Source organism: Anser cygnoides, chromosome 11, assembly GCF_040182565.1.
Source record: "Anser cygnoides isolate HZ-2024a breed goose chromosome 11, Taihu_goose_T2T_genome, whole genome shotgun sequence".
Lineage (NCBI taxonomy): Eukaryota > Metazoa > Chordata > Aves > Anseriformes > Anatidae > Anser > Anser cygnoides.
In genome coordinates, this window is record NC_089883.1 from 5,316,916 (window position 1) to 5,336,262 (window position 19,347).

Sequence of the window (19,347 nt, forward strand, 5' to 3'; positions counted from 1 at the left end):
AATTGAATAAATGCCACATCCTTTGAAACACTATTTATTGTGTTTATAGGAAATACTATCTGTTCTCCCAGGCTAGTGGAGATTATTAAGAGTGATAAACTCATCAGGAAAAAATGTAGGTTGGGTGTGACTGAGGAACTTCTGTTTTATCCTGCAGTGCCACCACAATCCCTGGCTGTGCAGTCCCGGGATCCTCTGCCATCCTAATCTCTGATTTCAGGCTCTGCTTGGAAGAAGCAACTTTCATGGAGAAATGTGAATATTATTCTGGGGTAAGTGGATTTTTGCTCAATTTGGGTTCTATGTAACATATGAAGTCTGTACAAAGTCCAGAATTTAATCCCAGCCTAGTTATGAAAACACGTTTTGAACAACCTTGTCCAATCCCATAAAGCATACTTGTGTACCATAGCAGTACCTGCTCCATTTATATATTATAATTATTTTACCAGGTCAGCCCTTTGAGAGTTCACATTTCATTTGCAAAGGATTCTGTATCACACGTCAGTTGTGTTATCTCTCTACCTTCTGATCAACTGAGAGATTTTCTTAAGGCTATTTATATTTTAATTTATTGGAACATTTCTCTACTTCCTTATTTGAATAACTGAGGATTTTACAAAAATAATACGATCTAAAAATAACTCTCCAAGACCAAATTGATACTCATTATCATTTTCTCTTTAGTACTTGCAAGTCTTGGGTTATCTTATGCAACCTTTACATGTTGGCTAGTGTTTTACTCTTTGGTAGCTTTGCTCAAATACGGAAGGTATAACAGATAATGCGTGTTATAGGTTTCTTTACAGATGAAATCAATGAAGTGTCCTGAAGTCTGGTAACTACTCAATACCAGCAGCCTATATGGCCATCTGTGCTATTACTGCTGCTTTGAACCAATTTATTTAGCCATTTTGACTTTACTTGGATGCATTCCTTCCTGCTGCCACAGCAGGGATACAGAAGGTTTTAAACCATGTGGTCATTTCCATGCTGGATTTCATGAGGAGTTATTCTTGTCTGAGTGATGAATCATTCATACATCCTTCTACGGATTCCAGGTGAGTTACTCACATTTAGGTGCTTCCAAGTAACACACAGAAAGGTGCTGAGAAAATGACAAGACTCTGACCAGTCAGGAAGCTCAGCAAAAGTAAATCTGAGCAAAATGCTTGCACTAGGGCTCAAATTCTTTCTAGAGACCTAGGGCAAAAGGGCTTCTGCCTTCAAAACAGCACAGCCAGCAGGGAGGTAGGGTGTTTGCATTACTGACTGACCATCAGCTGCCCTGTCCTCAGAAACAGTTCAGGAGAAGACTGAAAGTACCTGAAGGTATGAGAAGGATAATTAAGTTTCATTGTGGGAATGAGTGTAATCTGTCCAGACAAATCTAGGACCTAGTATTGAAAACTGTAGTATCTGAATATTAAAAATTAGTAATTTTTGAATAAGGATGTCTATCAGGACTGTAAATTTAGGGAGTAAAAAAGCAGCTTTGCTTGATAGACCATCTCTCCATCTTCCTCTAACTCATTTTCTTGTTCTTTTCTCCCTGTTATGTTATTGCAAAAAAAAACCAAAAAAACAAAAAAACAAACAAAAAAAACAACAAAAAAACCCAAAACGTATAAAATCTAATATTGAGAACGCTTTAGCTTCATTTCAACCTTCTCTTCTCACAGTTTTTTTTTCCACTGTGAAGATTCCCCCTATGAGATAACCCAGGCCATGGTGATGTTAGCCTTGCAGGGCCACATTTGCTGGCAGCATAGCTGTATTCTTGGGGGGTCTCCAAGGAGGCCAACTTCCCACTCTTCTGTGGCTCTTAAGGGTGGTTTTGAACTGGCATGAGAAATCACCTGGGACTCAAAGCAGAGCAAGGGTGTGTAGGACAGTATTTTTTCTGTGCCTTCTTTGCTGAGCAGAATAGCTGCTCTATAAACAAATGTGAGTTTTGCCTCATTCTTACACAGCGTGAGTTATGAAAGCCCACTCTAGACATAATGAATGTATAGATCATTTTGACCAGATCATAATCTATGAGTAAATGTTCCCTGAAAATGTATAGTTGAAATAAAGAACTTCTTGCTACTATTGCTATATCGGTTTCAGGGATTACTGTTGAGGCCTACATGATCCTGAGGCTTTGTGCTAACGATGTTTAAATACAGTGCAGAACTAGCTACAGGGTTTGGTTAGCAATTTCCTTCCCATGTTGGGGTATTTAGGGTTTATACTGCTGGAAACAAAACCTGAAGCTATACATGGCTTACCTGTCCCCAGACTTTATCACAAGCCCCAAACTTAAGTTCATTGGCAGACCCACTAACATTTATGTAACTTTTCCATTAGGCTCCCCTGATTTTGGTAATGATATTAATAAGCAAATCACATAATGATATATCAGAGCCCTATTCCTTCTGAAAATTAAGTACCTACAACACCTATGACTTCTTCACTGTATAGAGGAAGCCTGAGGACACCAGGCTGAGACCTATGGCTGATTGCCACCACAGCCTCTAGGCCATGGGTAGGTTAAATTTAAAGAAGGTGGCACTTAAGTGACAACTGTGTGACATGTACTGTAGTGTCCAGAGACTGGACTCTATGTATTCTGCTCTAAAGCTAGAGAGCAAGTCACTAGGAAAAAAAAAAAATATGGAAAGAAACACGAGGGAATAAAAGTACTTTTGAAAGAGAAGAAATCTACATTTCAATGAAAATCCTTTCAAGGCATTTCAAATAAGAGTCTGAGAGAAATAATTACAAAGTTTGGAGAGAAAGAACGTTAGCTTTGATATCTTTTTCTTCTATGAAGCAATTAAAATAAGCAATTTTTCAAATACTAAGCAGAAAATTACTAATGGCTGAACCCAAAAGCTTTCATTTCCTTCTTGGGGCCTTTATTCTTCTAAAAAAAGACAAAAAAATGTGAAGGTGGTTTTCCAGATAGATTAATGCATAAAGCAGTCGCTAGTTGGATGTCATAAAAACTACAGCAGCATAGAATAGCTGAGATTAAGAGCTAGATTTAAATCATGCAACAGTCCAGTTAATATCAATGTCTAATTAAGAAATGCATAAGAAGTCTGTAATGTTGATTTGATGGAGAAAAACTCTAATAGGGTTTCTTTTGGAATTTTCCATTTCAATTGCTGTGTAGACTTTTAATGGATGTCCTATCCAGTCTTTGGTATTAGCAGGAATCATCCTCAAATTAAAACCAAGGCCAAAAATGGAACACAGGTAGACAAATTAGCTTGTCTGGGAAGCAGTCTGGGTAGCATGACAATGTGAGCTCAAGATGAAATTTTAGTACAAATAAAAGAGAACAAATGTCTCAAATCTGGCGTGGAAGCCCTATCTGCTTATCATTTTAAACAATTTTAAACCCTGTAATTTCAAACAATGCAATGCTAACCCATTTCCTCACCTCCCTCAGCCTGCCAAAATCTCTGACAATTCATACGTAGAAATCCACAGACCATTAAGAATTATTAATTAGCCTTTTTAAATAAGAAGACTTTCTATAGCCATGTATATTAGTAGCGTGTAGAGGTGGGCTCCTTTTTTGCTTTCAGTGGGGCCTAGAGCACACAGCTCCCTACCACTATCAACGAATGCCATTAAGCTCCCACTCTTTTCCGGGTAACTAAAGCTCTAAAACTCTTTGAGCAAAACGAAACCCGTGGCATCTGCCACAGATCATCCAGGATGTTTGGTCTCTAGGTATGAAAGGGGAACTGGTTTTACACCGCATACCACTGACACCCTGAAGTTGTTACATTATAAGCAGTGTAACTGTGAGCATGTACAAATCCACACAGCAAAGAGGGAGGAAGCATAGCCCTGGATTAAAGCAGCAGTGTATTTGTTATCGCCACTTTGTTGTTGACCCAACAAATCCAGAGGGAATTATCTCAAGAATCCAGGAAGACAGCAAACTCAAAATAACCCCTATGACCTAGGGAGCGAGCACGCTGGGGAGCCATTTTTAAGTTCATTAGAGCACATTAAAATACAACACACTGGCCATAGTAAAGCAAGGCATATTATTCCATCTGTCTATATATTTCTTTCCAATACTAAATCCATCCAGAGACCTTTCAGAATTATACTATTAAGCCTTGCCACTTCACTTAACAAACAAAATGGGAAAGACCAGAGGTAAAATCACAGTAACAGTGAAAGTTCTGCACTTCCGAGTTGCCATCATTGCCTGAAATGTCGGGGTCTAAATCCTTACCTGGCTTTACTCCATTGACCAACGAAGCACAAATACTTAAATAGCAATGCCATGGCACTGAGGGTGCCCCAAGGAATTTTCTCCTTCAAAGAGAAGGGAGCTAGGGCATTCTCAGCAAGGCATCCACCCTCTGAATGATATGAAGGTCTAATGTGGGGACATTCAGGTCAAAGGAGTTTGATTTTTTTTTTTAATTTTTATTTTTCTTACACCCTCTCCTACTTGACTGTATGACTTGGGAGCTACCATGGACAAAGATGCTTTTAAATCAAAACGGAGCAGTGCTTTTGTGGGGTGCTCTCCCTGCAAGCTTGGATTTATGCAACACTTAGAAAATAAGAGCACGAAGCAGGCTGCCTTTTGCAAAAGCATGCAACAGAAAAATAAACAAACCTTAACTTGCCCAACACACTTGAGAGCCACAAAGCTGCTTAGTTTTATTAAATGAGAGCACAATTTCTTCTTTCCTCCATAAAACTGTCCTTTCAGACATTACTACAGTCATGACCTCACTGCAGCCCTTGGATTCTTTCTGAAAAGATTAAAATGAACTAATATACCAGTGATCTCATCAAAGCGTAAAGGACATCTTATAGAGGGGGGAAAAGACATCAGGAGAACCTCTGTGCTTCATCTGCATAAAGACAGTAGCAAAAAGACTGTAACGTTGTGGAGAAGCACTAAAGATACAATGCCAAAGAGGCATTTTTCCATCTTATGAACTCTTAGGATTTGTCCTGCCTGATCCTACCTACCACCCTTTTAGCTGCCCCCACGATCCATTCTCTTCCTTTTCCTCCTGCCTTTATCAAAACCTTCCTTTGTCTCTTCTGTGCCCTCCACACAAGTTTTGCCATACCCGACTCTTCTTTGAATCATATGCACTACTATTCTCAACTACACCCAAAATACATTTTGCAGGATATATACACACAATGCTGTTACATAAAAGTATTCACACACTTCATCTGTAGCTTAAGTAATCCTGGCTAAGGACATACTTCCTACTTGTCTGTGCAGTTTGGAGGCCAAGGGCCTGGATCATGGCATCTCTCATCTACTTTGGGGCACGTTCTAGCAGAAGCCAGGAGGGCAGGCAGGAAGAGATGCTTTCTGTTTTCTTCAGTAGGAGAAGCTGTATTGGTGTAACTAAGAATCCCATCACATTTTTAAAGTTGTGACAGATAATTTGGTTGAAAACAAGACAACCTTCAGAACACGAGAACAGCGATAGTAATGCAACCTTATCTCTTGCACCCGTAGGAGCAACTTGGTCTGGTCTGAGATCTCTCCAATAAGTGACAAGGTGACGAACTGGTTTCCTGACTCATGCTGAAGGTCACGTAGCAGCCCCAGGCCCACCTCGGTGTGCTCATCCACATCCCCTGACTTTTCAGGGAGGGACGTGCCGGCACGGCCGTTCCTCTTCCCAGCCAGCCACGTCACCCCAGGCAGGCAGGAATAGCTGCCACCACTGCCACCGCCCGATCGCTGTATGCTTGGCAGGAGGCAACAAAGCTGCTCATTTCCATCTGTGACACTTCTCAGCCAGGAAGAAAGCTGCCGGGTATCAGCCCGTAGGCTGGGAGGCATCAGAGCAGCCACCTGTTAGATGCTGACAAAGAAACCTCCGAAACCCATTAGGCAGAGATGAATTCCCAGGACCAAAGGAATCTGATACAAAGCGTGGCAATGCCTTTCTACCCACCCAACACGATTCGTTCCTCCTAGATGAGGCAGCAGACAAACATATCTGGCCCCATATGCTCCGCAGTTGTTAGATCTGCTTTGGTGAGGAGAGCCCCAATCAGTAGGACAGGATAATATGTGCTGCAGCACTAGTAGAAGTCCAAATGGCCCAAGGAGCAGTGCAGAGCATCTGCTACCACCAAGGAAGCAGCGGGTGTAAAGCTGTTGGTTTGTCTGGAGGCACAGACTTCCCAGCACCAGGGTGGGTGGGAGAGCTCTGGATGTGCACCAGGATCATCTCTCCCTGCAGATTTACCAGCTCAGCTCAGCCCAGGCCAAAGGAGCAGGGACAAGGTCCTGGGCTCTGCTCTGAGTTCACTGCTCTATTGATTACAAAGCGGTATTTACAGCAGATCAGGATCCTGAACCGAGCCAGCTGAAGCTGTATAAACTAAGCCATATATTCCCCAACTATAGATAAAAGCAATGGCCAATTTTACCCTAACGATCACTTCTGCCAAAGGAAAGAAACTCTTTGAGGTAAGTTCCCTTGGATATAATTCTTTCTTTACAGGTTAAAGCAGGGCTGTAGCTAATACATATCTGAGTCATAATGTGGATTTGCACCTTTCCCATTAAATACAACTGGTTCACGTCCAACGAATCACTTCTATTCCTAATGCTCACTTATATCTTTACAACTTCTGCATTAGCTGCAGGTGTGAAATGCCAACTGATCCAGACTTCTCTTGCTGTCAGCAGGAGTAATGCATGTAAAAGGCCTGATTTTCAGAAGTGAGGTCACCAGCATCCTCACTTGCACATCTGCTTCAATAAATAAATCTGTGGAGATTTGCAAGGCTCATATATGCACAAAATGGGATGAATTCACTGGGGTCCATACATAAGAAACTGAAACTGTTCACAGTCCTCATTTAGTAGGAAGGTCACCATTTGCTTTCTATACAAAATATTTGCTCTTTTACAAGAGTAATGAGCAATATATTTGGTTAAATGGAATGTAGACCTACTATTCCAATAGCAACAAATTTGAATTAAAAACAAGTGATTCCAAAAATCTATATCATATTGTGAAAAGATATGAGCAGAACACATAGGTCAGAGCACATTTGATGAACATCTAAGATCCCAGACCTGAGACGATGTTGCTCAAAACACACACCTCCTTAAAAAGGCTGTTAAAAAACATTTACATAATAATCAGAAGAGATGCACTTTTCATACTGGGGAAAGGAAGCACTTGGTTTGTAATAACAAGTTTGATTTTGGAAAAGACTGTTAGGTTAAAGGAACCGTGCTGTCACAGACAGCATGGCTTGTATGGATCTTCATGGAAGTGGCTATTCAATCAAGGTGTCTTTTTCCCCTGAAACTTACACCAGAAATTCAGTGCAAAGATTTTTTTATGTTTCATCAGGCTGGCTTCATTACCTTCCTGAGTAATAGAAATTCCACTTGTTTCCCTGAGTGGTGGAATACATACACATAAGTCCATGAAAAGAAAAGGGGAAAAATAAGAGATGTGGATTTTCTTTGGGTGAAGTAATACAGGAGAAAACAGGGCTTGACAAACATTTGAGTGTAATGTGCTTTGGGTTTTTAACAAAAGTCCAAAGAAACATGCTTGAAGAAACATTTTATAATGCATGCCTGTTAGTTTATCTTCATTTTTGTTGCCACGTATAATTGAAAAACTTACAGACAACTCATAAGACTTTTAGTTTCTGTTGAGAAGTGCCTTTTCCAAGATAATTCTGTAGGCTATTACTTTAGCCCACTGGGTATCATGTAGGCAAGGTGTAAGATTATGCACATGAATATTTCTGTCTACCACTTCTGTGTGCTGAGACAATATCAATTTATACTTTCTTCTGTCATTGGTCCTTATTCCGCAGAGGATATTCTTAATTACCAGCAAGACAATTTGGTAATATCATCTAAAGTGTTACAGCATCATTCCTGGATGATTTACACCTACTTAGAGTCTGATCATTGAATTTTAAACCATATATTAAGCTCAGAAGGTGGAGAATATATTTTTTTTTTCTATGGGACACCATTTCTATTTTTAATAGAATTACTCTCCTTTAACTTATTGGCAGGGTTCTTCTAAAAGATAAAAGTTTTTGAACACAAAGACACCATTTCTGAACATTTGAGCTGCCATGAAAATTCAGAGCACACTCCTATTCCAGTTCAAATCCACTCAGGTCTAAACGCCTAAACGCTAATTTCGATGACCGTGCATGAGGGACAGGTCTTTATGGGAATTCTAAAGAATACAAAACCAAAAATACCTCAGCTGCAGAACAAATTCACTGTATTCCTTCCTCCACTTTCTGATTATGGTTTTACATATATTCAACCCTTGCAGGTTTACTCCAAAGTCTTTGGGAATGATGGGAATTACTCTATTGACGCCAAACTCTGCTTTCTACTGGATTATGGAAGATGTTTGGGCATCAGGTTTGCTGACGATGGCACGCTAATGAAATGGGGAATTTTATAAACACATCAGGGAGGGTAAGTGCCCAATAGAAAAGATGTCATATAGGGATCCAGAAATTAGTCTGCTTGTAACAAATAAACTAAGGAATGCTTACTAATGAGTCATGAATTTCTTTATAATTGTTTCCACATTTGGGGCATTTTTTTTTCCTAAATAATCTACAGAAACCCTGCAACTGAATGGAGTTTTGGCTGCGGTTATGATCAGAACATCACATCTCATGTGACAAAAAATAACACTTTGGGAAAGATTTTTTGCTGTTCAAATTACTTTTCCAAAGGCTTTATTTCAATCTGAAGCCATTTGCTTATCCTCCTCCTCATTTCCTATTTCTAAGATAAAAACAGGAGTTCATATCAATTTAGAAGAGTAATAAAACTAAAGAAAATTCAGGCAGAACTGTAAAGCACAGTCTATTTTAAAGTTCCAAGGCACATAATAAGAATCTGTTTTGTGCTCTACTTCTCTCATGAACTCAGCTTTCCATAGTGCATTCAGTGTTGTAATAATGCAAATCAAATACAGATTTTAATAACTCCTTCCATTAAAATGATCTATTAATGTTTTAAGACTCCAACACCTATGAGCATGATTCTAATTGCATGATTTTGCTCTAGGCAGGTTTTGCAGATCTGCCTGATCATCGGATATTTGCACCGCTAGGATAATTTTAAATAAGTTATTTTTTGGAAGAGTTTCAGTAACAAGAGTTTTGTTTGATAGTGGTTGTCTTGTGGGTAATTGTATGTATCTGCTTCTATGTGACTAAAAAAAATAGCTAAATTTAGAACCCTTGGAAAAGAAGGTGGCTGAGGTTTATAAAATGAAAAATGTTGTGAAGAACATTCTGAAGAGGAAAATGTTTACTCATCATTTTAACACAAGGAGCAAAAGAGGCTTGAAGTCAACAAAATTTTATATTTGTTATGCAGCCCAGTAAGGTTGTGGGACTTTCTGACACAGAACACCAAAAGGAAAATAGATCAGGAGAAGAACTACTTTGTGTTCAACTTCCTCTGACATTTTTCTGTAGATCTGCTAGGGGTTTCTGCCCCAGATAGCATAACAGGCTCGCTGGACCTTGGGTCTAACTCAACACAGCTACTTGAAAGTGAGGCAGATGGTTGTTTGAAAGCTTGCTCCTCTCTCTGCAAGGCTGTGCAAAACCTCAGGTTCTCATCACTCTGCAAACAGGGATGAGCAAAATGAACAGGACAGGCCTTGTAAAGAGGGCAGGCAGGGCAGCAGAGCTGCAAAGAAAGCATCTGCTGAGTAGCTCGTGAGCCCTTACCTTGATGCGGTCCCTGGGCTTTATCTCTGGCAGCCAGCTCTTGGCTGCCAGCTCTCCTCCGACATCCTGCTTTCCCCTCGAGCATCACTCAAGATGTACAGCAGGTTTCCCTCCTTTGATGACCAAAACATCAACAGTCTTGCACCCATGATGCAACATTTCTTCTGTACAGAATTTACCCCAGCTATTGTTCATGACAAATGCCTACATAAGCCTCAAACAAACGAGCCTTAAAACTAGAAGCAGTCATTTTGTTAGGGGGTTAAAGGATTACTATTTACTGAATGTTGCTAATTGTACACCAAAAAGGGATTCCTTGTCTGCAAAACCAATGTGTTACTTAACGTGTATAGCTTTACCCACTCCAACAGTGCTAGTTCTTCCACTTATTCGGCACATCAGAAGGTATTTCCTCTGGCACAACAGAAGAGATTTCCTCTGATGTATATCAGGTGTGCATTTTTCTTCCAGGATGGAGTCCTAACAGACTTGCTATCGAGCTTACACACCAGCAAAGAAAGTGGGCAAGCTGTGCAAAACCTCCTAAGATATTTTTAGGTTAATGGAAACGCTTTGTGCAGGGGCACAAAGTTCTCTACTGTTCCTTTCCAGAAGCCATCCCAAACAAAACCACCCTGAGATACTGAGTTGATGATACAAACGGATTATGTCTAGGGTTTCCCATGAAAACCTTGTATTGAATAAAGCCAAACAGGCAAAAAGGTTTGGAGGGAACAATTCAGTTTTCATGAGGCTTCCCAACTGAAAAAGAGTTAAAGATGTTAAAGATGCATCAAAATCATTTAATGTGCCCTAATAGATACTTTTCAAAATTAACATTTGCTTTGAAATATGCTTTGGTTTAAATTTTTAATTCATAAATGAAAGCAAAAAATGAAATATTTTGAAATTACTGAAGGAAATGATTCAGTGACTTTTTCCCCCCAAACTTATTGGTTTGCCAGAGAATTAGTTGGAAAAATGAAATCTTGAAAACTCCCAAAGGACAGAAAAAAGTACTTCTCTGCTAGCTACAGAATGAGAGGAAAATATAACAACATTTTCATTAGCACAAAGATTTACTAAAATACCCACATTTTCATGGAGGTTGCATAGACTTGAACTCAGACACACTTAGGGTTTCTTTCCAAGTGTGATGCTTACGTACGGTAAGTGATAACTTTTCTTTTTTTTTTATTAGACTTGATCATCTGCACTCCTAGATAAATATCTGGAGGTGTTTTAGCCCCCACAGGGCTTAGTCCCTTTTTCATACATTGTCACAAGAAGGACGGAAAGCATGGGCAGGGAATTTTACACAGTTTTAGTCCACAGACTAATGTGTTTAAACAAAAATGATGATTAACTCTTAAATAATTTAAAAGTGGGCTATCCAAGATGAAGGAGCCCTGGATGCCAAGAGGGGCTAGGTTTTGTAGGGGGCACACACAACAGCTACACTGTGCAGTGTTAACGGTGTAGGGCAGGAACATCCTTAGATGCTGGCTCAGTTTATCGTGATTTTTTCTGAACTATTACCTCCAGCTTTCTCCAGAACACTCTCAGTCCTTTTATCTGCAAGCTATCTCAAAGTTTACTGCCTGCCTATCGCCTTGGCTGAACCACACTAATAGTCAGCTAATTACATGTGAACACACTAATTTGCTTTATGCCTGTCTCAGAAAAAAAACATGCATGTGCAGGCATGCACGTGAGCAAACTTTTGCTCGTGCAATAAAGCTGCAGCACCGTGTAGAATGGGTGCACCAGCCCAAGCACTGGAAAACGTTGCATGCTTGCTGCCCCCCATTGCTTGCCCCCACCAGGCCCCCACCAATGCTCATCCTTCCTATTTGCAACACCACCTGTTGCTCCAGCACCAGGCTGCTCTAGACCAGAAAGTGGAGCAAAGAGAAATACGTGTTTGTCATTGAGCGGAGAAGAAGGAAGACGAGAACGATAAGATCATAGCCTGCAGCACTTTGTTTATGAGAACATCCTTCCAGTGATATATGTCTGCACCAGGTGAAAGTATTGTGTCACCCCTAACATATTTTAAATGCCAGGGCTGTCATGCAAGAAGACAATGATGAACAAGTTTAAACAGAATATGGTATTGTAGCCATGCACAGCGTTACACTTTAAAGGTTTGCATCAGTAGCATTTCTTAACAAAACATTTCCGGACTGTTATATTCCCCTCTAGAACCTCTTTTACATAACATTTAAACTCAGAGATATTATTTCCATTGGAGAGAAACTGATGGGGTTATACATAAACCAGTGCATTTTCCTCATGCAGGTTTTTCAGGCTATTTCAAATGCCTTCCCAGCCATTCTATGAGCTTCCCCTAACTCCTCGGATAGGGACCTGGAGACCGCACTTCACTTGGCACACAGGTAAATAAAGGCACGTTTACACTGTACACTGAAGAGCAGGGACTGGCCCCAGGTCACCGCATGTCAGAGGCTTACTTGGACGAGCTCTGGTGTGCTCCCGTTGACTGAAAGCCTGCTAGCTGCATCACCTGGTTAACTCTGCACACGAGCACTCACTTTGCGTGCTCCAAGATTGCCTCGTGCTGCAGAGCACGGTAAGTGGGGTCAGCTGGAGAATTTACTTAAAGGGCACTCCTGGGCCAAGGGGAAATGCTACTGGAGAAGCACCTTTTGTCCCAAAAGAGGTATGCACGGAGCTACCATCACAGGGCAGTTTTCTTCCCAGATATTTATCTTGAGCTCAACTGCACGAACACCAGCACTGTGCTCTAACACCATTGCACAACACAACTCCTCCAGACTGACAGCTCAAATTGAGCCTTGGGGAAGCCAGCATCCAACACACGGCATTGAACGTGGGCATGACCATATCCACCCCAGGGTCAGGTGAAAGAGCTGTAGCCATGAATGTCACATGGGAATGAAGGCAACCGTGACATCAGAGCTTTACACCTTGGAAGCACGCCAAGGTCAGAGCCACTCCGTGAACCATCCAGGACAACATTCAAAGTACTTTACAAGAGAGGAAAGGGAATTTGAGCACCTGAAAAATGCCCAAGGAGCTAGGATTTCTTAAGCGCTTACTGAGGTCCTGTGTGGGCTCACGTAACGTGCTCAGCATCTCCCCATCAGTTTCTGTTTCTGTAAAATGGAAACACCTTATTTTTCTCACAAGGTTATTAGGAGGACTTTCCAATTAAGGTTCCTTATAAATATAAGTGCCTTGTGAACAGTATTTAATCACCTGACTAAAAATGGTCTCCAACTTCTTTAGGCAGAACATCAGTTTTTATAGGGACTTGTCAAGGTGCTCAGCTTAACATAAGGCTGCAGGATCACACGCTGCATCTTTAAGACATAGTTTACTCCTGAATCAGTAAATGTACTAGACAAAGCAGCCATTATTTATGCATTCCTGCATAGATGGCAAGGTGAAAATAATAGAATAAACATCATATACTTCATTATGATATCGGTTTACACTTCCAGGGTACACAAAAAGAGGCCATTTCATCAAGCTAATTGCCTGAAAGTAAAAGAGAGAGAACTTTAGCTATTAGTCTATTATGGGGCTTTTTTCTTAATCACAAATAGGGGCCGTGTGTCCCCAGGGGGATGTGTATTCTAATTTACAATTGAACTACAGATCAGAGCAATCAATCTTGTGCAGCACTTTTACAGTGTAATTGCTGCAACATAACAAATAAAAAAAAGCAGCCTAAGTCGAGTTTCAGCTTGAGGTGGAGATATTTACCAGGCATTGGGTCGGGGTGGGAGGGAGGCAGAGAGAGAAGAGAGGCGCCAAAGCCATGAATATGCAATGAGGGCTCATTAGTGCCCCAGTGTTGCCATGACGAATGGCATTATCCCCAGACTGGTGCAGCCTAAACATGAATTTTATAACGACCCATTTATCATGACTTGTCATGGGTTTCTTTACTGTACTTCCTACTGGCTCTCACACCTTCCTCCATTATCACCTCAGAATCCCTTCCTTTTATTTTATCTTACTCCAGTTTAGTTTTTGGTAGCGATGCCCGTAGCGAGGAGATGACTGCGAGGGGCAGCCCACTGGTGTTCAAGAGCAGCTTGGAGCTTCCTGAGCTGGAGAGCCACCGCCAGACACGTAGGTGGTCTTCAGTCCACTTACTAGCGGATAAGCGTCCTCGTTGTCACAAAGATCTGCAATCTTGTCAGTTGACTCAGCAGAAAGGTCTCGGATTGACTGAGCATCGAGACAACTATCTTTCCATTCTGGCAGATGTGATGGATGAATGTGTTTTGTTGACCTAGGCCTGTCTAAAAGTGCTCTTCCTCAGCCCACGCCAGCAATGTGCACAGTAGAAAAATTCACCCCTTGCCTCTACATCAACAGAAGTACTAAATCGGATAAATGGACAAAAATTACATTCTGCCCAGCTGCAGCTAAACTGAAAAAATATATAGTAGATGCAAAACTTAAGTGATAGGAAAAGCATTTACCTTCCAGGAGCAAGAGGTAACAGTCAACTCTACAGGAAAACAAAATTACTGCAGAGTAATTAGTGTGTCTGGCTTTAGCTCATTTTTGGTCACTGCACGTTGTCTCTGGTTTACTGCTGTCCCTTTGGCCTACCCAATTCCACATTTAATATACCACTGCTTATAAAGAAATCCCTGCGGCTCAGAAGGCTGAATTGCCACTGCTGGGGTAGGGCCTGCTCTCCAGTATATAGAGGCTTTCATTTCCCAAGTTATGAATCTGACATCTCATGGCCAAATCCATGCCAGTTTATTTCTGAGAAGTCTGTCCTCATTATTTACCCCAAATAGTTTCACTGTCAGTATGCCTTTTTTTTCCACTACGATGTGGCCAGAGTATCTGAAAGTATCAAGCCTCTCTTTGTTGGATTTTACACTTTTGCTATTACAAGAATTTGTCTTTGGGGATAGAAAAATCAAGCAACTTATTTCCAGCTATTACTTGGATAGGACTTCATGTTCTTAAACAAGTTGTGAGCTCCCACGATCTCTGAAAACAACTCTCCCGAGGTCTTACATCAGGATAGTCCTACAGTTCTTTCATTACTCTACTGGATGTTTGAAAATATTAAAAGGCATCTAACATCCCAGTCCAGCAATTTACAGACTCGGAGTCTGGTGCTGTAGCCCTCAAAGCCTCTATTTCTTCCACAAAATCCGCACTTTGCTATTATTGTCGCCAAGACAGGCACGTGTTTCACTAGAGTAGCAGTTTGTCAAAGCAACAGTCCATTATCCAAAGATTCATCACAGGTTCCCACTTCAGACACGACGGAAGGGAGGCTGGATGGCAGAATGTGGCGGGGAAGGAGAGCTTCCTTGCTGCAAGGTGTGCAAGGCAGGTGGCACACCTTGACCCAAGCTGGGCATAGCTGATTAGGCCGGCATATGCTGATGTGTAATTTCCAGCCTTCTTTTTTCCAAACCCGTCTGTGTTCCTCTAAAATACATAGTTTTTAAAGCCCCAAACAGCACCTTGCACAAATCCTTGACCTTTGGTGGAGAACCCCAATTCTCACTGCAATACAGATGATGCTCTGTTAATTACAAAAAGACAAAAGGAAAAAATATCCCTCTTAAAGAAACAAGCCAGAAATGCCTGCTAACATTGCAGAAAGCATCCATTGCATTCACAGGGATGCAGTACACAGCAAATATGCAACTGTTCCTCAAAATATACTTGCTCTGTGGCCTAGGTGATCCAGATCATCTGTTGTGTGAAGATGAAGAGTTTTCAGAAACAATATGACAATTAAATTCTTTTAAACTCCTATGAGAAGTTCTAAAACTTGCTGTAGTCAGTGCAAGGTCTGACTGATACACCTGACTGCAGAGCCTCTATCTGCAGCTTATGAGAAGGAATAAGCAGACGCCTGTTTGAGTTGATTTTAGTAATTCAGTCCCACGCAGGGATTTTTCTCTATTATTTTATATCAATACTTGTGGGTCCCTCAGGGAAACAGGCTCATCTTTCTTCCACTTGTCTCATCAAAAAGGCAGACATTGAAACAAAGATTATTAGAGGCCAGCCCAATGCAGATGACACCTAGCTCTGTCACCTTAACTCCCGGTATCACTACAATCCCACCATAGATGTCTAGGTTGAGGTCAACAACCATATAGAGGGCAGCTGCCTGAGAGAGAAAAACATTAACTGTTCCTCAGTCCACAAACAGCAATAATTAAAATAAAGTCATTGCAATCCTTAAAATATTAAGTCCTTGGTACTAAACCAACAGGACTCTAATTATAGGAAACACTCAAGTCCCAGGAAAAAAACGAAAACTGTCATTTTCACACAAATCCAGCTTCCAATAAAAATATAATTGGTTCAAGAAAAATTAAAAAGTATAGGTAAGATTTTAAAATGGAAGAAAAGCATATAGCATGGGACTAATTGTTTATCCAGAATTCAAGGGAAGTTTAATGACTGACTACTTTAGGATCAGAAGTTGGCTGTGAGCAAACTCACTTGAAAATACTACACCAAATATATTTGAATACAATCAAATCTTGACCACAAAATTATGCAAATTTGCATCCATCAGTTTGCCACATTTACAGATAGAATTCTTAAGATGCAAGAGAAAACTGGGAAAGAACTGCAGGTGTGATTACTACATAATGCCGCTCAGGATCTGTTCAATTGACATATTTAGAAGAGAAACTAAAAATGCAGATACTGTTTTGTTGTATAAAACAACACAGTTTAAAGGCAGATGATAAAATGCAGACTCAGAATGAGTTTTGTACTCTAATTTCAACACCTAGACAGTGCCAGAAACACGCCTCGCCGTGCCTGCAGAGATACCAGTTGTACTACATAAACCTCTGCACTTTTTTTTCCTTGTTTCTTTTCTGGATAAGTCCCTCCCTTCTTAATTGTATTTCAGAAAACGGCCTAATATTTTTCCCCACTGTACTCTCTGAAGCTTAGCTTCAGGCATCCTAATAAACAAATGATCTTTTCCCCTGGTTCTGATCAGTTTTGACTTTCAGCTTTCTCCACCTTTCCTTATTCGGGGCCAACGTCTTGCTGCTTTCCACTTTTAAACAAACAAACAAAACGTCCTTCCCCTTCCTTCTTCCCCTATTCCCCCCCTTCTTTAATGACATCTTCAGTCATTAATGAGTTAATAAAAATCTCAAAGTCATCTGGGAATAGATAAGGGGAAAGAAAGAAGAGTATTGTACACATAATGACAGGCTCCCTGCTGGCCCTAGGATGTCATGGGTCAGCCATGTTAAGAATGTGTGTGCCCAATCATCTGCTGATTTTTATCAGCAAGGCCTCAAGCAGAATCTGACACGGCCAGTTTGGGAGTTACAATGAATAAACAATGACTTCTTGGATTGTTGGCGGCTGTATGATAGAGTGAGAGGGTTTATATATACTAAAACATGATGACATTAGCAATCAATATACCAATTACTGGACAAGTTATTGGACGAAGAATGCTCATGTCTTGAGCTTTGTGCACTTTGAACATACTACCAGTGATGGAGACCACAGAAATAATGGTACTTAACCCTTCCCAAGCGAGATGTGCTAATTCCCGACAATGCCTTGAAGTTTCTCAGAGCATGTGGTAAAAGAAAACATGGTCTGATTTAGCATATTAAGTCTTTCAGATAGAAGACATAAGCCCGACAAATTTCTTTTTCATTAGGACTTAAAGGAAGAAAGGAGCAGATTTTTCAAGTGAGCATTGGGATGTTAGAACAATGGCTTTAACAAATTTAAATTGTTCTCCATAAAATCTCAGAGGAAATCAATTTCTTTTCACCCAACCACCACTAGCTCACTACACAACCTTCACTGAGAAGTTAGAACACACCTTTTAGAGGATGGTTTAGACAAGTATCCCAAGAGCTCTCACCTGCCTATTCTGCAATAGAGAAAGGAAGATAAAACTAAGATACTTTTCTTACTCCTGTGCTACCAGAAACACATTCCTGCATCTGTTCAGTGTCATCCTCTTGCTTCCTTTAGTCGGCTCAAAATATTCAGTGTTTACGAGTTTGTCTTCTATTATTCTGGAAGTGATTGTGAAGATTCAATGCCAGTGTTATAATTGAAGCCAGAATCAAACGTAGTTAAGTCAGCCACCTAATTCAAAGCACAGATGGAGAAGACAACCGAGGTGGAGACTGGTGTGGTGGGCAGACCTGCCATATCTGGGGGCACAGCAGAAGCACTGCCTAGGCTGGATTACACAGTGCCACCTCTCCACTGTCCACTAAGATGGACAAGTCCATGACCTAACGGAAAGCCCATGGGTTTTGCCCTGAGATGACTCATAAACATGTGGGAAAGATTTTATGATGGGTCTCTTGCCAAGATCTAGGAAGCAGAGGTGCCATGCACGCTCTTGACTTTTGTTCAGGTGAGAGCAAACAAGGCAGGGCATAAATATAAGAATTAACTTTGTCTCCTAGGGCATCAGCCAGCACAGCAGAAATTGTGCAAAAAAAGTACCACATTTTATGTAGATCAGGGGGCTGACTAAAAGCTTAAGACGCATCTCTTACAGACCACTCTTGTAACGTATGAGCTTGAGTGTTGCTCTAAATTACAATCAACTCTGCTTCAGCTTCTCAGAGCACTAAGCGCTTCCCAGGGTTGCGTTGGACAGTAATGGCAGGGGGATCAGTCCCAGACATTGGGGAAAAATAGATGAGACCGCATCTGGTTTTAACTGCAATGGTTATGAAATGTTCAGCTGTATCCTCTCAAATGGCTCTTCCTTTCCCATTAAGTTCTTGAAAAGTTTGGAAGTGAATTTGTCCAGCTCGCCTGATATGAATAACAAAATGCTTTTAAATGTAAATGTTTCATAAAATAGCACCATTACCTCGCATTACAGTGAATACAGTTGAAAAAACTCAATCCCTCCTCTGTAATTTACAATTAACTTTTTGCCTCAAGGTAACAGCTACGTTCACAAAAATAATGGTAATAGATTGACCTTGTTATGAATGGATAACAAGCTGGAAACAATATAGTTTGTCACAGAGCATTAACTGTTACTGTTGAAATTGTAAATAATGTGTATAGAACTCACAATGTAAATGGCTCCCCTTAAAAATATTAATTATGTCGATTAAACACTTGATGCATAATGGATTATTCTGAAACCTATTTAAGTCCATGTCAGACTGAATACACTATTCTCTAAGATCCCATTCCTAGACTACTGGAAAATCTACGGCTGTGCTCTGACTGCTCATGGTGGGCAAATGGCTTACAATGGAATATTGCCTTAAAGATATATGGCTGCTTCTGCTGTTTGGATTGCTGCATGATTTTTCACTAAGTACAACATCAGAAGATTAGACTGTCTAAAGACACTGGTCTCTTCTGAGATGCTTTTAGGCTGCTTTGGAAACTGATGAAAAGCAACCCTCACCCAACAGTGCTGGCCACTCACTGGAGGATCTCTATGGGACACAGAGCACTCCACTGGCTTTTATGCCCCTTCATGATCACTGGTAATGGGACAGAGGAATACCAGAAAGTTTTTACACCTGGCTGGTTTCTTACACCAAAGTGGTGCAACTCACCAAGGGG

General features: G+C 40.8%; 1 long non-coding RNA gene across 19 annotated transcripts in view; it reads left to right on the forward strand.

Moving 5' to 3' along the window:
• Window positions 1–18,981, forward strand: part of LOC106036475 (uncharacterized) — a 47,461-nt gene extending 28,480 nt beyond the window's left edge. For 15 of the 19 annotated variants that reach the window (XR_010834073.1, XR_010834084.1, XR_010834076.1 and 12 more), the window contains one exon: window positions 158–8,558. This is a non-coding gene — a long non-coding RNA (uncharacterized lncRNA). Of the gene's footprint in view, window positions 1–157; window positions 8,559–12,057; window positions 12,156–13,771 lie in introns of those variants that run through there. The other 4 variants (XR_010834080.1, XR_010834089.1, XR_010834085.1 and 1 more) reach the window with 4 other exon arrangements.
• Window positions 18,982–19,347: the final 366 nt, after the last annotated feature.